The sequence below is a fragment of the Oxyura jamaicensis genome, chromosome 1 (assembly GCF_011077185.1).
Source record: "Oxyura jamaicensis isolate SHBP4307 breed ruddy duck chromosome 1, BPBGC_Ojam_1.0, whole genome shotgun sequence".
NCBI lineage: Eukaryota > Metazoa > Chordata > Aves > Anseriformes > Anatidae > Oxyura > Oxyura jamaicensis.
The window spans coordinates 44,186,892-44,205,590 of NC_048893.1; the positions used below are offsets into that span (position 1 = coordinate 44,186,892).

Below are 18,699 nucleotides of genomic sequence, written 5' to 3' on the forward strand. Positions count from 1 at the left end.
CATGATCTTTCATATTTCTTTAGAAAGCCAAGGAAAGTCAAGATGTCATTGATCCATCCCATTTCCATTGTTTTATTTGTTTGTTTTTTTTTTTGCTTTTGTTTTTATATAACTACTATAAACTGTAGGGTGTCAGGATAAAGTTTCATCCAGCCCATCATCCTTTCTCTCCTGGTGACCAATAGAAAGTACATAGGAAGAAAAGGGTGAACATGGTGATATTTTCCCAGCACTTTCTCCAAGCCTCCAACAAACTGCCATCTTAAGGATTTTTTGAGGTGGAAGTGAAGTATTTGAACTCATCATTGAGTTCATCTGTCCAGCTGAATTCTGAATTTATGTAAATATTTTAACATTTATAAATTCCTATGGAAAGAAGCTACACAGCTGAAATATACAATCTGAAGGAGTAGCTCTTTTTGTTTATCTGGAACCTGTCACCCTCAAACATGTATTGGGATAGATCATAAATAACTATTTACTTTTACCTCTCTGTTTCACTCATGACACTATAGAGCTCCATCTTATTCTCTCTCTGTTGTTTCTATTCCCAAGCTCAGGAGACTCAATTTACACTGTTGCTCCTCACAGATGGGTTGCTGTGGACCTCTGATCATCCCTGGCTATTCCTTCTCTGTCCCCTTCCTTTTTTAAGAATGGGGGGGACCTGAAATATACATGAAGAATGTTTAAAAAGTAGGACCAGCAACACACATGATGTTCAGGCTGTGGCTTCAACATGGGTTTACACACTGACACTTTAACATACATTTCCAATTTTGTTCTTTCCCTTGTAACATTGTTTTCCCCAAGACACAGATGTACATGGGCTTTTCCTCCCTGTTGCATGTGCCAGCTCTCAAGCAATCCTCTAGTGAATCAGGGACCTCCTTCCTAACCCACCTGCTCTAGGTCCCCATGTCAAGCAAAAGCTACTGGGAACAATACTGTGCTCCCTCTTTCATTGGCAAGTTGCATCTTTTTCCACTGAGTTGCCTTCCAGGTCTCACATTTATCACATCTGTAAGAGCATTGCTGTATAGCCTTCCTGTATCAGCAAATCAAATCTTCACAACGGCATTTTACCTGTCAGAGCATTTTTATTTTTATTTTTATTTTTATTTCAATTACCCTCCTTCAACTAGATGGCTGGCATTGTCCTGTGCCTGCCAGTCACTATCAGTGTTAAGATCTATGTTTTGGACTGCGATCAAAAGGATGTCTGAACTAGAACCAGGCCTACAGGAAGAAAGAGCTTGTGTACCCACTGGGGTTGCACAGATTTCTCTGCACCAATTTAGAAAAGAATGGCTAAAATGACACAGACACCAGGAGGACAAACGTTTACACTGCAAATATGCTTTAGGCCAGGAAAGCTTATTCTCCCTACATTAACAGAAGTGGCTAAGTTACCTGTGGTATACCTGCAATCCAGAGCCAGTGTTAATTTAACTCTGTTGGCACAAAACAAATCCCTAATGAATAAAAAGTTTATGCTTACCTTAGGCCCATCATCTCATCATCAGAAGGCTTATTTTATAGACTTGAATGTAGTTTATTAAAGTATAACAAGCTTTAATAAGTATATGAAAACAAGTTTATTAAAGTATAAAGTATTTAATAACAAGTTTATTAAAGTATAACAAGCATATTCGATGGTGATTATTTACCATGACTGAAAAATTCTCATAGGGCTCAAAGAGAGGCAGGACAAAGCCATGAAAATACCTTGGAGAGAATCATAAAAATCCTTCTTTAATAGCCAGCATGACAGGCTGAAAAAATATTTGCTGTCATGAATGAAGAAAATAGAGTAACTGAGTGAATATAAAGCTCTTTTTGGTTGCTCTTGACTTGTCTTTGTCGTGGTTATGCTGCAGGCAGCTTGCAGGAGCAACCTATGTTTTACTTGTGAGTGATGATGGGACTCCTTGTTGGAGGGCATAACCATATAACAAGTGCTCAGAGGTGCATGGAGCTGCTGAACTGAGCAGCTTCATGTCCCTTTGTACCCCTGAAGCTGGACTGATTCCATCTGTACTGCTGTACTGACCATGGTATTGAATGCAAGGTGCTGCTTATGCAAATCTTACAAGCCCAAGTGAGTAAATGGATTTATTTTTTTTCCCAAGTTTGATGCATTTCTAACTCTTGTATTATCATTTCTGTCTAATGTTTCACTTTTTAGTTCCTCTGTACAATAAAATAAAATAAAATAAAATAAAATAAACAAAACAAAATATAAAAATTGTCTATAAGTTTCTCTTTTTTTCTAGGCTGTTAGGATATATGCCTAACAATTGTGTGTAAAACATGCCATGCATCAGTTCTCCCAGCAAGCTGCCGTCAGTGTCATTTGTCACCATTCCCACTGACTTAATTCCTACTGGGTTTCACTGTGTTGAGGTCTTTGCTACTAAAGTTACTAAAGTTGTTTTAGTAACTTTAGTAACTTTTTAGTAACTTTTTTTAGCACCTGTAACTTTTATCAGCATTAAAACCACATATACTTGTATGTACCATTTGTAATAGTAATTTGTAAAAAAAATAGATATAAAAAATAGAAAGTTCCTTTGCTTGCTCTAATATGGAAATAGGTGTGAGAAAGTACACATTGCCCTGAAATGTCTGAAACATGATAGACACCAAAAACTAAGTTTACAGTAGATTGTTTCTCTTTTTAGAAAATTGCTTCTCAATTTTATCAGAAAACTGTCATTTCATTAAGAAGAAAAAAAGTTATTGTTTGTGCTGTCAAAAAAAATGTTTAGAAAATAAATCTGACCCTATCTGGACTGGAATATCTTGGCTTTTTATATTGTAATTACTTGTTACTTTGCAAAATGCAATCTAACATATCAAATTGAATATAAATTACCAGTTAGAATACCAGTTGTCTCTGAGCAAGCCAAAAAACAATTAACATATCAATTACTGAAACACCATCTGGAATACCAATCATCAATTAATGTTTTACTGTAATATACAAAGAGTAAGCAATAATTTGAAACATAGAAACTAAAACCAGAGAGCAAAACACATCAACAAAATAAAACAAAATACAGTGAATCAAGGAATCCAACCAACATGAAATGTTTCATCTGTCTAGAAGCTAATTTTGATAGAAATATTTTAAGCTATGTGTTCAAAAGTGACTTCCAAAATTGCTCAAAAGAGATTCAAAGAAAAAAAAAAAAGTAAGAATATCAGAATTTTTGTTGATTGGGTATTCTGGCTTTTGACCCACCCTCACTACCATGAATACCATCCATACAGAAAACAACAGATTCCGATCTCTGTTTCTGTCACAATAAATAACATTGTGTCAGCTCTTCAATTTCTGAGGCAATATCCATGTTTTAAAAGAAACTGGGAGACTGGTTCTGTATTCTTAAGTGGCACTTACTGATTTGGAAACTATGCAGTATCTCATCTCACTCATTTTACTACATATGCGCAGCATTTACTTGCCAAAAATAGACTCAGAATTGAGATCATTTAAAACTTACTTTCACTTGTGTTAAGTGCTGTGTTCAAAATTGTTTTCTTTATTCACAACTAGCTATTTCTCTGATTTTCTAAAATCAAGGACATTCTCATTAAGCCAGCCTGCACTGATTTTTAGCCTTTTGCTTGTATGTGCACTGTAAAAGGTAACAGCACACATAAAACTAATAGGCAGTACAAACATCAGGGCAAACCACAATATCCAGTGAAACCAAACACTAAGACAAGTCTCAGAGGCTTTTTACTGACCAAAGAAAGAAGTGAAGCTCTAACCATCAGATATTTTTCATGTGTAGGTAGATTTTAAAAGCCTCTCTCCCCCCCCCCCCCCCCGCCTTTTTTACATTATAATATGCTGCCTGAATACCAACTGCTACATTTCAAGTATTGTAAGTCTCATTGTATTTTATTTAATTGGATATTCTATACTGCAGAACAGCACAATCAATCTGAGACATCATCTGTGGAACAGGAAAAACCCAAAAGACTTCACAGATGGGGAAAACGATAGCTCAGGATATGTCTGAATGTGTCTGCCTCCACAGCGCAGTCAGTAACAATTTTCAGCACAGTAACTAGGCTTAATTTAACTGTTTTTTTTACACCCTGTTTAGAGGACTGGTGTGTCATCCATACTCTTGGGCACTACAGCATGGTACCTTACACAGCTTGGGTAGAAAAAAAAGATGGAGAAAATGAGGGGAATTCACATTGACTTGCAGAAACCACCCTCACACAGCTCCAGTCCCATGAAATCTCCCTGATGGTAAAAAAAAAAAAAAATATCTTGTGTCCTATACTGCAGTAAGGTGAATTTGAATAAAACACTTTTGAATGAAACACATTTGAATAAAACGCTTTTGAACTAAATATGTATCTGGACTGATGTATGTCTGACTACACAGGTCACCTGTGTTAGGTTAAGTTCAGTGCCTAGGAGGATTTTTGCCCTCTGGGATGACTGTCCTTGGTGGACATAGAGGCTGCTCACAACATCTGGGAAGTGTGGGCACATCCTAGGCCCTAAAAGATGTTATCAAGGGCCAATTATATAAAAAATGTTGAGGCATGTGTGGTGCATGTCTTTCTCCCATGCACCATTAATTTCCAGCACACTCTCTTGGCAAGTAACCATTTTGTTTGCAATAAAGTCTATGGTGCCAAGATTTCTAAATGGTCATAAAGTGAAGGTGATCCCCAGAGGAGATGGCAGCTGTAGTGTGCAGCAGATGCCAGTGAAAATCTGTGTTCATCTGCTAGTTCATCTTTCTGGCAGGACTCTAGGCAATTAACCATAACAAGATGCTCTTTAAAAGAGTGTGTAGACCTGCCATGTTTGTACACACATTCCTCATAGGGATCCAATTGATTGTTCTCAGCTTATGTCAACCTGGATTGACTGAAGTGCTTATTTCTGTCATACTTATTTCTGTTCTAAGCTACACCATAGTTCTGGTGGAAGACCAAAAAACTCTGAAACAAAGCAATAATCACATAATGATTGTCTGAACTTGTCAGTGGAGATGAGGAAAAAGTGCTCTAGTGATCACTACCATTTTAATTTCTGAAACTTTTTATAGCAGGATCAGAAAAAAAATGTTAGAAAGCAATAAAAATCCAGTAAGTACATCATAGGATGTGAGGTCTACAATATACAGATTCTCTTTTGTAAAAGCCAGTCAGTGTAACATATTTACCGAATAACAAGCTTGTGCAAGAGCAAGGCCCATCATGTGTGAATAATTCTCTGACACATGAACAATTCAGAAAACCGCATAATGTATGACAGACTTTAAGGCATGCGTTATGCACAACATATATAAGAAATTAGTTGTATATTCCTAAAGGTTAAAGAAAGGCACAGGAGAGACATAAATTTTCTAAATCCACCTGAAAAAATCTGATTGTAGAGAGAACCTGTAAAAACAAATATGTGCCTACAGTTAGCTTCTGTGACTGCCATTTTTTCAGTGAAAGGACATTCACAAATATTATTTATAGAAAACTTCCTTGTCTTCATCCATACCTCTGACACTGAATGTCCCATTACTGATGATTCATTAAAAAAAAAAAAAAAAAAAAAAAACACCTACAGAAAGTCATAAATTAATAAATAAATCACAAAACATGTTCAGCAAACTTTAACCATTGTGTTCTCTGCTGCTAAGATGGTACCATCCACAAAGAGAAAACTCAAATACAGGAGGCAGCAGTATATTTAGAAACCAAGAGAATAGTCAAATCCATCAGTAGGGCACATAAACCTAAAAATACTGAAGGGCCTGCTAGTCAATGGGAAATAACAAACAATTAAAAAAAATCAAAACAAGACAAGCAAAAAAAACTAACAAACCCCAAAATAACATCAATGCCTTACAAATGCAAAACCCTTCTTAAATAAATAAATAAATAAATAAAAATAAAAATAAAAATAAAAAATAAATACATCACACACACATGGACCCCTTAATTCAGTCCCTGAGTGAATGTCTAGTCACACACAACTGTGGAAACTGTCTTAGAAAGTCCCTGAAAGAAAGAGAAATGTGTACCTCTTTGTATTAAATATCAGCCCTAGAATCAAAATGGCACTAAAAAATCATGGATCCCACTGGACTCATCTCTTTCTTCAAATACCTTTATGATCACAAATCTATGTCCTGAAAGGGATGGACTTTAACAAGAGATATTCCTGTTAAATTTGCATGAGGAGCTAACCACCAAAAAGCAACATTTTTCTTCATTTACAAAACAATATGAGCCTTCTTACAAAGGACTATTCCAACAGTCATAATTCCAGCTGCACTAACTGCAGTCTTGAAATAGATTTCCAAAGATGATTTTAATGCTTCAATCAATAAAGTATATTATGTGCCTAGGAGTGAAAGAAATAGATGAATTAGAATTGTAAGGGATGAAGTTTTGTGAGAAAAATTAATATCAGGTAAGAACGCAATATGTTAGACTACTTCCTTTCAGTTCCTGACAATATTAATGATGTTTTCAGTCTCCTTATGTGACATCCCTGCTTGTTAAAAATTAAGCATGGTGTTCTTTTTACGGCTAGTGATGATATATCTCCTTCAGTAACCAAGCCATGATAAGAAAATTATTATTATTATTATTATTATATGTATATTTTAATTTTTTCCCCACAAACTGCTGTTTTTGTGTCCAACCGGGACAACTAATTTTGTGTCCAACTCATTCCTCACATAATGTTTTTTTCTAATGATGGGTCTTTACCCGGTCTTTTAAAAAGTAAACCTAAACCAACCAAGAAAAAGAAAATTCCATCATTTACAATCTTGAGCCTTTTCTTCTTCTCAGTTTTCTCAGTTAACAACCCATTCTATGGGAAAGTCATCAGAAGTTAAATATTAGACCAAATACAATGTTGAGTCATAAGAATTCCTAAACCCCAAACAGTGCAGTCCAAATGTACTTAAGATACTTGGTGCTCTTGTCTGTTTGCTCCCAGCTTTTTTTCCATTCTTTGAATTTAACTGCTTATGTCAAAATATCTTATATATTATCCTCAATTAAAAACAAAATAAATCAAAGCAGCTACTTTAATCCAGTCTCTCTGAATATCCACAATTTAGAATTCAATGATTACTCTCCCTGACACCAAGTTCCCATTCAGTGAATATAGGCCATAAATGTTCTTAATTTATGCATAATGATTATTCCCTGACTACTTTCCTTCTGATTTATACAAGTGCAAGAATCTGTAAATGCACAAACAAAATAAAGTTATTCCTTTTTTATCTGTCTGTGTTACAGCTCATCTCTTCTCCTTAGTTATAAAACTACAGTTGTTATTTATGATGCATAAAGACTAATGTTCACGCTTCTATAGAAATGAGCATACATTGTCTTTAAAAACATGAAAATAAAAATGCATCTTTCATACTTGCAAGTTCCAAATCTAACTTTCTCACTAAAAAGAGTATGTTCTAGGTTTTGCTACATGCTGATGGATGGTATGAGAAATATTTTGATCCACCTATAATCCCATCAATCAGAAGCAATGAGGAAGCAAAGCATTTGACAGCCTGCCTAAGGTCAGTCTTTCAGCCAATTTTTCAGAAACTCGGTCATGGTAATTCATGACAATTATTTCTCTTCTGAAACCCTCTCGTTCAACTTGCAGTCATTTGGTATGACCTGCAATTGGCTTTCTTACAGACACAATCCCATGCCTCAGTGGTATTCTCTAAATGTACTGCTTGCTGAGCTGCTCGCTGCCCAAACACCCTGTCAAGCTTTCAGCTGAGTTCTTGATAGGACTTTTACACATAAGAAGAAGCAACCTTTCAGCTCACACTGATGATATCCTTCATTAAAAAAGGCAATCTTTTGCTTACTTATATTTCACATGGATTAAAAATATCACTGTATGGTTGCAGAGACATCTTAAAAGAGCATACACTTCAGATAACAAACTTTACTGCTAACTTTGCTGTAAAGGTGAGACTTTAAGATGTTACATAATATGAATAATCCAGTAATTGAGCTTATTTTTAACTGCATTTCCTTTTAATTGAACTACTGAAGTATTGAACTTAAGGCTGTCACTTTTAAATGACTTGTTACATTAATAAAATGAAATGAAAAGGAGTTTTTCCTGAACTTTTCCATGTTTGGAGGTGCTTTGTGAATTATTTCCTCCAGACAGGCACTGCACAGAGAAATACATCTGTAGCACTGACAGCACCACCCAGTCCTGACCCCAGAAGGGGGTCTCCTTGTTTTCCCCTTATTGAAGACCAGACCAGTGTAATACAACAGAACAAGAGACTTCTATTTAGCAAGACAGCTAAATAAAATCTGGTGGCGAGTGTATGGCCAGAGCCCACTGTGCCTGCTCCAGATGTCAGTGGTGTGGCTCAGCCACCCACCTGCAGGCAGTCCAGACCCTGCAGTTACACTCCCAGATGGTGTGAAATGAGATGAGGACACCCCTCTGCTGACCTGCCCTCCTGCACCCTATGTGCCTTGCAGGAACACTCCCCCCACTCTCACATACACTTTCCACTCGTTATGTTCATCCTCAGTAGAGCTGACTGGATTTTTTTTGGAACATTCCCCATGGTAAACTTGCAATTTGATTAAACTCTCTGTCTCTTGCCGCTCCATCAGCTTCCGTACCACCCTCTGAAATCTTCGCTGAGATGGAGTTTCTTTAGCTCCTTCTCCCAGAAGAAGTCTCACACCTTTGGATATAGCAAGTTTCACTGTAAAATGCTCTTACTGTGATTCAGAATGAAACAGGTGATTTCACAATGAAACACCAGAGTTTCCATTTCAGGAAAAAAAGTCAGGATTTCATATGATGTGAAACAATATTTTCACTGGTGAATTTCCAGTAGGAAAAGAAATTCCATGTTCCTTGGAGAGAATACACACAGATCATTGTATTTTAAATAATTCAGCTGAGTACTGAGAGAAATTGGAGGAACATAGAGATGACTACTAAAGTTACATTTCACTGAACTGTAATGTGTGAGGGATTTTCTGCTTTTAATGCATGAATGACTTCCCCCCCCCAATTCTATTACTTAACATTCTTTTTTTATTATTCTTATTTTTAAAATTTAAAAACAGTATTTAGCATTTGCTAGTAAGATTCTGGATATGCATAAAAAGACAGTCCAAAACAAGGAAAAATGTTGTTATGTGTATGAAAGAATCATTGGCAAATAGTTAAATATAAATTCACCTAGATGATATTTAGTGATATCACAAGTATTACAGCTAGGCTCTATCTAGTTCTCCAAGTCTATTTTAAGACAGCATTATGATGAAATTAGTTAGCATGCAGACTCCTTAAATAATAATAAAAAAGACAACCACCGCAATCGTATAACTTTTCCTTTCTCTCTATAAAAGTCCCTCTAACTGATTCCTGTAAAATCTTATATTCTCTGGGAGCATTGTTAGAAGCTGTAAAAACTCACCTTTCTCTTAGAGAACGATGCTTCTTAAAGGCAACTTTCTATGTTTGGAAATTCGCTGTAAAGGTTGCCATGGTGATTAATTTTAAAAGTGAAATTCTCCCTTTTTAAAGTTTTTTCTTTAAAGAAGAAATGCTCCATACTAGGGCCCAGTCCTCTGCAAGGCAAATGGGAATGAAAATCTCTCTGTCTTGAAGACTAAAAGATATAGCCTCTGTGCCACTGAAACTTCAGCAACAGAGACATTTTTACTGAAAAAGAACATTAGAAACATTTATTTTTACCTAAAAATGAAAAAAATATATATTAATGGAAGAAAGAACTGATGGAAAAAGCAGCATCTTCCAGAGGTCCGACTGCAGCCAACAGTCCAGGTTATATTAGTGAAAGGAAGGAGAAAATGTCAGGAGGTAATAGCAGTGGTAGCTAGTGCTCAGCAGCAAAAATAGTGAAGCAGAGCCAACTGAGATAGCATCATTGCATGACAAGAGAGAGAACAGAAGTGCATACTCAAAGAAGAGTCTTGAAGGCAAAGGTCATCAACAACTCTTTACCTAAGGCATCTTCAGTTTTCTTTTCATGGCTCAAGATGCAGTTTCACATGAATGTCTCCATCTATTGACTCCTCCTCAGTACAGTGTTGCATTAAACCTTAGCTGCATTAAACCACACAGCTCTGTTACTGCAGGGAGCAGACGAGCATTCAGACCTACTCCTGCACTGGGAGATGGAAAAGTACCATTTCTTCTCTAAAAACATATATAATGCTCAACATCACATCATGCAACTTGTACCTGCATAAGCTGTGACTCCAGAAATAATAGTAAATGTTGTGTGAGTTCAATACCCAGGCAATTTATGACTTCCTTATTCACAGTATTGTGAGACAGCTGCATTATTCATTATGTGTTTAATATTTTATTTTTCTAGACAGAAAGATCTGTACAGGCACAATTAAAATTTCTGACATAGACAAAGTTGATTTTAAAACAATATAAAAAATTTTTCAAAGACTTTTTTGACCTTAAAGCTACAGTTTAAATGGCAAGAAGAAAAAAACATGCTGCAACTCATGAGGTTCAGTGCCTGGGTGTCATCCATTTTACTTTGAATGACTAGCCAGGAAAGACTTTACTTGATCTACTACCACACCAGTCGTAGTAAACAAAAAATAGTCTAAATTATAGCAAATGATTTTAAGAAGTTAAATGGTCATGAAGACAATGAAACGAATCAACATTTTAAAATAGCAGAACAGACAAATAGGCACTATTACTATATCATTACTAACCATAATGTTTAATAAATCCTCATGCTTCATATTTACTTCTTATGGCTTCCAGGGGGAAAACTCTTATTTGTGTGACACCAGAACTACAGGTATAAATGAAATGAATGTTGGATAGGAAATAGGCATCACCTCTGCCCCCAACCTTTAGAGAAGTGATGGTGCTCCTAACTCACTTGTACAACAGCATATGCCATTTTGCTTTTTCATACAGAGAAGGATCACACCTTTCAGTAATTCCCTGTTCCCTAAAGAAAGTCCAATTTCAGTGTACAAGAATATCTACAATTTCAATGTACAAGAATTCCCAGATAACTGTATTTTGCAGCAAAGTGTTTAAAACACAAAAACCATTTTTTTTTTTTTTTTTTTTTTCTGAGCAGGGAGAAAACTGGAGTCCAAAGTGCAAACAGTAAAACTGCTACAAGTGTCTCAAGATTTTATGTCTGTTATCAACAGTTAAGTTCACTCTTAATTCACTCACACTAACTTTTAGGGAGAAAGCAAAGAGATGAAACCTTTAACTATTCCCTATATTCATTCTTGAATAAGAGTCACAGGAATCACAGAGACAAACTACACTTCAGAAATCCAATTTTAAAACTTCCCAAATCTCCTTAGAGATTCATAGTTTCCAGTGTTCCTCTACTTTCATGGAAATAAACCCAGGATTCCTCAAGATTATTCCAGACAGGTAAGAAAACAAGCTTTTGCCATATTCAGTTGATGGGGAAAAAAATAAAAATAAAAAGAACAAGAGCAACTATATTCTGAATCCTATCTTTCTCCAGTGATTTTATCAAAGAGATTTTGCTCCTAGCACTGAAAACACGTGCACAGCTTTTGACTCAGTGATAAATATATGCAAATTTATTATCAAAAGGTCATTTCAGGAATGCACATTCATGCAACAGAAGTGGAAGCACATGCTTAAAGAGCACAAGAATTCTAAATTCTACAAAGCCCCAGAAACCAAAATGTTGAGATCTGAGAAAACTAAGCAGGAATTTGAATTAACTCCTCTGGGTCACAAGAGACAGGACATTCTGAGAAGTTATTGCTCAGTTTTTGGATTTATCTTGAAGGAATTATATTTGTCCCAGAAGAGCTTTTTAGAGAGATAATCAGCAACTCCATGTTACTAACACTATATGTTTTTAAACTAAGCACACACGGTACTGGGCACGCAAGTAAGCTGAGCACACAAATGGTAGAACTGAGAGGTACTGGAAGAGAGAAATGACTCCAGTCACTGCTCAGCTTTGCTACTCAGCACCATCAAAGACTAACTTCTAAGTTATTGGTTTATCTTCATTTAAACGTATGAGTGTTCATACTGGACTTGAAAAACACATCACTGGACTACATCACTGGAAGACACTGAGGTGAGATGGTGAGATGGCATTATGTATTGCTAATATTCCTCTATAATCTATAATCCTCTATAAAACTCTATAATTTTCAGTGGTCTACAAACCTGTTTAGCCCTTCCTGCTACCTCCAAATTCCACCTGGGAACAGAGAAGTGGATGGAGGTTTCCACACAGCTGAGAGATATTTCTGTTTAGCTCAGAAAAAGAAAAAACAACAACAACAACAACAAAAACACAAGTGAGAATCACTGGAACTAACTCACTCCATTAAATGTCTGTGAAAGTTGAGATGAATTTTGTGTCCATGAGTAAACAAACTGAGAACAGTATTGAAACATCATTCATGTGCTTTGTAGTTTTGTTCCTTTCTTTGCACCTCTTCATGTTTCATTTTTTTGAACTAGCATCTTCCTTAGACTATGATTTTTTCTTGCTTACTCGGCTTCAGGAAGCTGCAGAACACTTTCTTCCTACCTAGGGTGTTTGTGAATGGCTTTGGAAACACTACGGCTTAGGAGGGTTATGAACTAGATGGGAACTAGTCTGAATACTGGCCAGTGAAGCCTGTAACACCCACTCTACTTGAAAGGCAATATCATATCTGCAACAGGCATTGGATTATGCATGAATTCAAGATCACAGCTTGTGGACGTAGAACTTTGAAGGCAGGAAATCCCTAAAGAGGACAGGGCTGATGGTTCAGCAAGCTGTATGAGCTGGCAGTGAAAGAGAGGTGAATGAGATACTGATCAGACCTTACATACTGGCCTGGGACTCCTGCAAGACTTGGAGCTAACCACCACAAAGAGCCAGAAGAAAAAAGAGGGAGCTATTTCAAAGTTCTTCACACAGTGATGTGAGCCTGTTGATATCCTGAAAGAATATAACCAGTGCTGATCTGTTCAAGCTTTGGCATTCAATTGAACAAGTACATGAAAAATGAACAAACATATTCTCTATAACTATCCTCTATTTTTTAATTTGTTCTGAGTTTTACAAGTAATAATGCCAAGAAAGCTTTAGTTTAAAACTTTTTAAGTGGTACTGTTGTCTTTGAAGGGTCCAAGGCACACAGATGGAATTTTTGGAGATTATAAGTTATCTGGTAACTAAGTGCTAAGATGACTGACTGTTGCCCTTCTGGTCCTTCACTAGGATAGTGTCAGCATTCATAACAAGCAGGCAATACATGAACACACTGTGGAGGATATTGCCTGGCAAGGAGAGCCCAAATGTCTAATTCTTGACACTGTGAAAGAGAAGGAACCCATGGAGTAGGAAGCATGGTTTTCTTCTAAGCCAAGGCTAAATGAACCAAATAAACTAAAAGAAAATGCTCTGGTCTTAGATGACCCTTTCCCCCAGCAACCTTGCTCAAGCTGCCTTTGTACCCCCACTGCCATGTTACAACCAGATCCTCTGCACCAAAAACAACAACAACAACAAAACAAAACGAAACAAAACAAAACACTACTTCAAGGGATCCTAGCACATTAGGAAGTGGGGAAAAAATATCAGGAGAGCCAGCCAGAGAAATCGCTCGGCCACCATGGGCAGACATATGTCAGTTCAGATACGTGTTGTAATCTCCTTTCTCTCCTTAGAACACATCTGAGGTCCTCCCAGGAGCTTGCTCCCTAGGAAATGAAGGTAAGAAGCAAATGAAGACACAGCTGCCCAATACAATATCCAAAACATGAATAAAAGTTCTGTACAATTTTTGATCTTACACAGAATGGGAATAAAAAATGGATTTTTTTAGCCCTCCTCACAAAAAGAGTAGAAGACATGGCATGAGAAATAGATACTTTCATTATAAACGTGGAAATTCTATGCTACAAGTAGCCTTGGAAACATAAGGGACTCTTTTAATTAGACAGAAAAACTTCTCTGGATGTTTCCAGCTGTCAAGAAGGCACTGCAGAGACACAGATCTAAACATCAAGACAGGTTTCCAGATAGTAAGACCAGCTGAGCTATCCTGGGACTGGATCAAAATGATGTGTGCTAGTAGAACAGAACAAAGAGATAAGGCTTCAACTGACAGATCCTGGAAATCAGAAAAGAGAAAAGAATTTACTTGGAAAGGGAGCAGAAAAACACAGCTTCCTCCCTTCACCCAGGGCCTTTCTCATTAGCATGGGGCAGAGTGACAGGTCAGTCTTCCCCCTTCCAATGCAGTCCAGTTTTACCTTCCCCATCATTTCCAGATGAGAGTGAGCTGCTGTGTGAATATAGCAAATTCAACGACTCAGTATCCTGCATTACCAGAACAAGCTACCAGCAATTCAGCTGCTAAATTTCCAACTTTGCTATGAGATCAATGACCAATTCAGCTCCAGCTGGATGGGGAAGTCACTGCAATGTAATCTCCTGCGGCACTCCTAAGTGGCACCCTTAGACAAAACAATTGTGGCCAAGGGTTATTAATATGCCATAGCAGCAATCTGTGACTGCTGCATAAATGTATGGCATCTAGTATATCTATGAAAGAGCAGACATCATCATTCAGAGCCTTCAAAAGCAGACTTTGGGGACATTTTCCACACTGCATGTAAGAAGTGCAGTGTAAGCCAAGGTCTGAGAGCAGTACTGGGAGAGGATTGCACATGATGTTCCCAGGGTGCTGCATGCTCAGAGCTTGAGCAATAAATCATCTGGTTTCCCTCTGTACAGCTCCAAGCTTCCTGAAACACTTGATTATGTTACCCACAGAGGAGTCATTGAAAAAGTAACTGGACTGACTGTGATGGAAATGCGCCTAACTGAAACAAACAACAGCCTAGTATGAGGGACAAAACCCTCTGGCAGGAGCCTCCACAGATCCATGCACAAAAGCACTGACTATAAATTCCTGTTTAAGAGGAATAATTCCAATTTAGTACCTGTGAAGGACATGGGAACCCATTTAACCTAGGGAAAAATTATCTACTGCCTGTGGCATTGAGAAGTCTTGACATAATGAAGGTGATTAGCTTCCTTGGTGTTTTTGATGGAGAGGTCTAAAGTACTGTTGACTCTGATCCACAGCAAACATCAACCAGGGTCTACAGGTGAAGTGTGAACTGAACCAAGTAACAACATTTCAGCAAGGAACGCTCTTGTAAGAGAAACTGACATGAGACAGAGCCAATCCAGGGACATGGTATTAAGTTGCATCCAATTCTTAGCAAGTACTTAGAGCAGAATACTGGGGAAGCTTCTTATCCATCAAACATCTGAGGACATTGGAAACACTCTACCCAAGTCATCCAGGAAACGCTCAGAACAAGGAGGCTACGGGACTCAAGTAATGATCAGTTATACCTCCTTATCCTTCACACAGCTTAGCAGATCCAGAGGGTGCTCAAGGCAGCTAGTGAAAGCTTGTGACCAGTGGTCATAGTCCAAGTCTGAGAACAGACTTTTAACTGGATAAGTAAAGAAATAAGTAAAGCAGTAATCTTAGCATATTACTACAGGATTAATTAGTGATTAGTGAAGAGATGGCCCATGAACCAGCCACAACGGCACCGCTGAGCATGAAACATGACCACAGCAGCCTTCAAGCAGTCCCTGCAGCCTAGAATACATGATAGCAGACCTGACAAAACAGAAGTAGTTATATAGACTGAAAAGAAGGTGGCCCCTAATGCTAGCAGAAATACCGAAAAGCACATACTTTCTATGTTGCCACATTGATAAAGCCTCCTGTAATAACTGACTGAAGGCTCAAGGCAATTCAGGAATGATGAAAAGAAGAGTTATTATGGGTGCTCAAAAATCATTCACAGCCATTTTTTTCTGTTTAGGCAAACTGAAATGGGCAAATGTAACTCCTTGCACCTCCTGCTGCCAGGTGAGAGATGTGGTCCCCATCTGAGTCTGGATTCTATCTGAAGGGAATTCCATATTGTCCCAGCAGAATTAAGGGATGACAGCATGAGATGAACAACACTTCTCATGGAAGGACAGAGAAAAACAAAGTTGAATATCAGGATACCAGTCCTGGGGCTTGAATGTATGCCTGCCTCATAGAGTGGAAGCTGAGGAACAGATCAGAGGGGGATTTATCACTCTGGGAGAACACAAAGGAAGTCTGTTCTCTTTCAGTAATAGGTAGCATGTAATCACAGCAGATGATTCTTCCAAATTCTGAGACATGGGCTATGCAAATGGCTTGTGATCCTTTCACTAGTATTACTGTATGTAAACAGAAGGCAGCTGTTTTACCATCCAACACATTAAGTTCAAAAGATAAATCAAAATAAACACAATAAATCAGTTCAACTTCAGAGAGAAATTTACGCACACGTCTTCTTCACCTGGATATTCAGCGATTAAAAAGAGTTTAGTGGCAAGGGCAAGACAGGTGGGAAGGCACTAACATCTTTTAAAGTGGGACCACTCTACTACAACCTCCCCAGCTCTGCAGAGCAGCCCAGCACACTCCAGAGAAGTGAGGCCACCAGCGGGCTGGGAGGTGTGCTGGGCTGTGAAGCAGCCTCAGGGACAGTCAAGGAGTGCCAGGAGGATAGGCAGACCATCACAACAAGAGAGCAAAGGACAGAGGCCATGACACACAGATGCACCAGTCCAAGTGTCATTGCCAGTTAACCACACAAAACAAAAAACAACACTCTAAAATGCTGGATCTAGGAGATGGCTCTTAATGCAGGAAAAAGGTGGAGACAAAAGCAAAGACAACTGCAAAGTAGCTACATAGTATCTATACCATGTCTGCATCAGGTAAAACTAGAGCCATCTCATCTGACACGGGCAATTCAAAGCCATGAAGGGCCAGCAGGAAGCTGCACCACACCATGCAACCCAGTAGAGAAACTCAAAAATACAAGAGAACGAATGGTAACACCTCCTGTAATGACAGGAGCTAGAAGGGGAAGGTTAGTGAGAGGTTCTTTAGAGGAATACGAAACCTACCAGGTAGAATGGGCTGATAGGCAAGGCACTAACAACCTCTGGCCTCAAAAAGAGAAAACATTTGCAAAAATAAATACTACCTTGCAATAACAAAAACAAAAATGGAAACCTGTAGCAACTTGCACAGTGCTTGGAGGGAGGAATAGGTCTTGCAGAGAACACAGGTTAAGTACCAATCAGTCTAAATGTGTCTCCATGGCTAGCACTGCAGCTATACTTACAGCACCTCTGTAAATAGCTAATTCACGTACCTGCTGTTACATGACTCATGAAACATAGTGATTTTCCTTTCCTTGCTGAAAAAGATTATAACATTATTTCTATATTCTCAATACAAGGAGTAGTGAAGTTATTAACCAAAAAAAAAAAAAAAAAAAAAAAAAAAAAGAGCTCAAAACGAAAGAAATGAGTTTCAAAACCAGTTTTTATTTTCCCTTCTGAATTCCACTTGCGTAATCATTCACTCTTAATTCTGTCTAGTTTTAACTTTTCTTCTCCAGGCTTTTCATAAAATAAAAGTTTTTCTGCCCTGCTTTTTTTGTTTGCTAATGTATTATAAGATAATAAAAAGTATGTATGCAGCCTTAAACTTTAGTCATGCATCTAGCAGATCTGGAGCTACAATGATTTTATACTAAATAAAACAACTTGCAATGTATCATGACAGAGAGAGTAACAATAATTTTTCTCATATTAAGTGTTTATTCATTTTAATGATACTGCACAATACTGCAAAACTACTTAGAAAATATCATTAAAAAAAAAAACAAAACAAAACAACAACAAAAAAACACAAAGGTGAATATCTGATAATATGTCTCACTTAAATATCTGCCTGTGAAAGTCACTCACCTTCAAAGCTGAAAGGTTCCCTTCCCAACAAATACAAGGAAGCCTCAAAAAAAAAGCAAAATCCTTGGCTATGTTGACATATGTTTTGTTAAGAAATTTCACTTGTAGTCTAGGAGCTTATTAATCATTTTTCATTCATGAAGAGTCATTTTTCCTCAGCAGTTATGCCATAAGCAATGTCACATTGTAATAGATCACGTAGTACCAGTGACACACTGTAATTTGTTCTGTATGCAGACATCTGTGGTTTCGTACTGACCTACTTCATTCTAATGATATAATAATGTCAAACGGTGGTTTTTACAAAGAAAAAAGAAAGTGGTAAATCACAGGCAAATGGCCACTGTGGCAAGTAGCCACATTTCCCAGAAGAGGACCTGGTCTTGCTGTTAATGATGCCCCCTCCTGTTAACCAGCTCAGTCCCAAGTAATTTGGTTTAAAAAGTGAAGTTGTTGGTGTCACTCTGGGGAGTTCATTAACCACTCCCAACACACACACACACACAAAAAGCTGTCACATGTATCAGAGACATTGCATTGAGTTGGTGACAATGCTGTGCAGCCCTGGCTCCAGATTGATGCCATCATCCCTGACGTGATGCTGGGCTGGGCCAGGGCAGGGCCAAAACCCTCCCAGAATGGTGAGAGATGGGACCTGCTGCTCTGAGGATGGAGGGGTGGAGTAACACCTCATTGCTGAGAAGACTTCTCAACCTCAAGTCTTGCTGCTTCATCTCTCCCTGTCTCACCAACAGTGGCCAGGCTGCCTTTCCAGGCTGCTGGCATTAGCCCCAAAAGA

General features: G+C 37.9%; 1 protein-coding gene across 9 annotated transcripts in view; it reads right to left on the reverse strand.

Moving 5' to 3' along the window:
• Positions 1-18,699, reverse strand: part of ANO4 (anoctamin 4) — a 218,113-nt gene that overhangs the window by 132,055 nt on the left and 67,359 nt on the right. The window contains exon 1 of one of the 9 annotated variants that reach the window (XM_035336250.1): positions 9,471-9,593. The exons of the other annotated variants lie outside the window; for them this stretch is intronic. The gene's annotated coding sequence lies outside the window, so the exon portion shown is untranslated. Of the gene's footprint in view, positions 1-9,470; positions 9,594-18,699 lie in introns of those variants that run through there. 9 annotated transcript variants of the gene reach the window in all.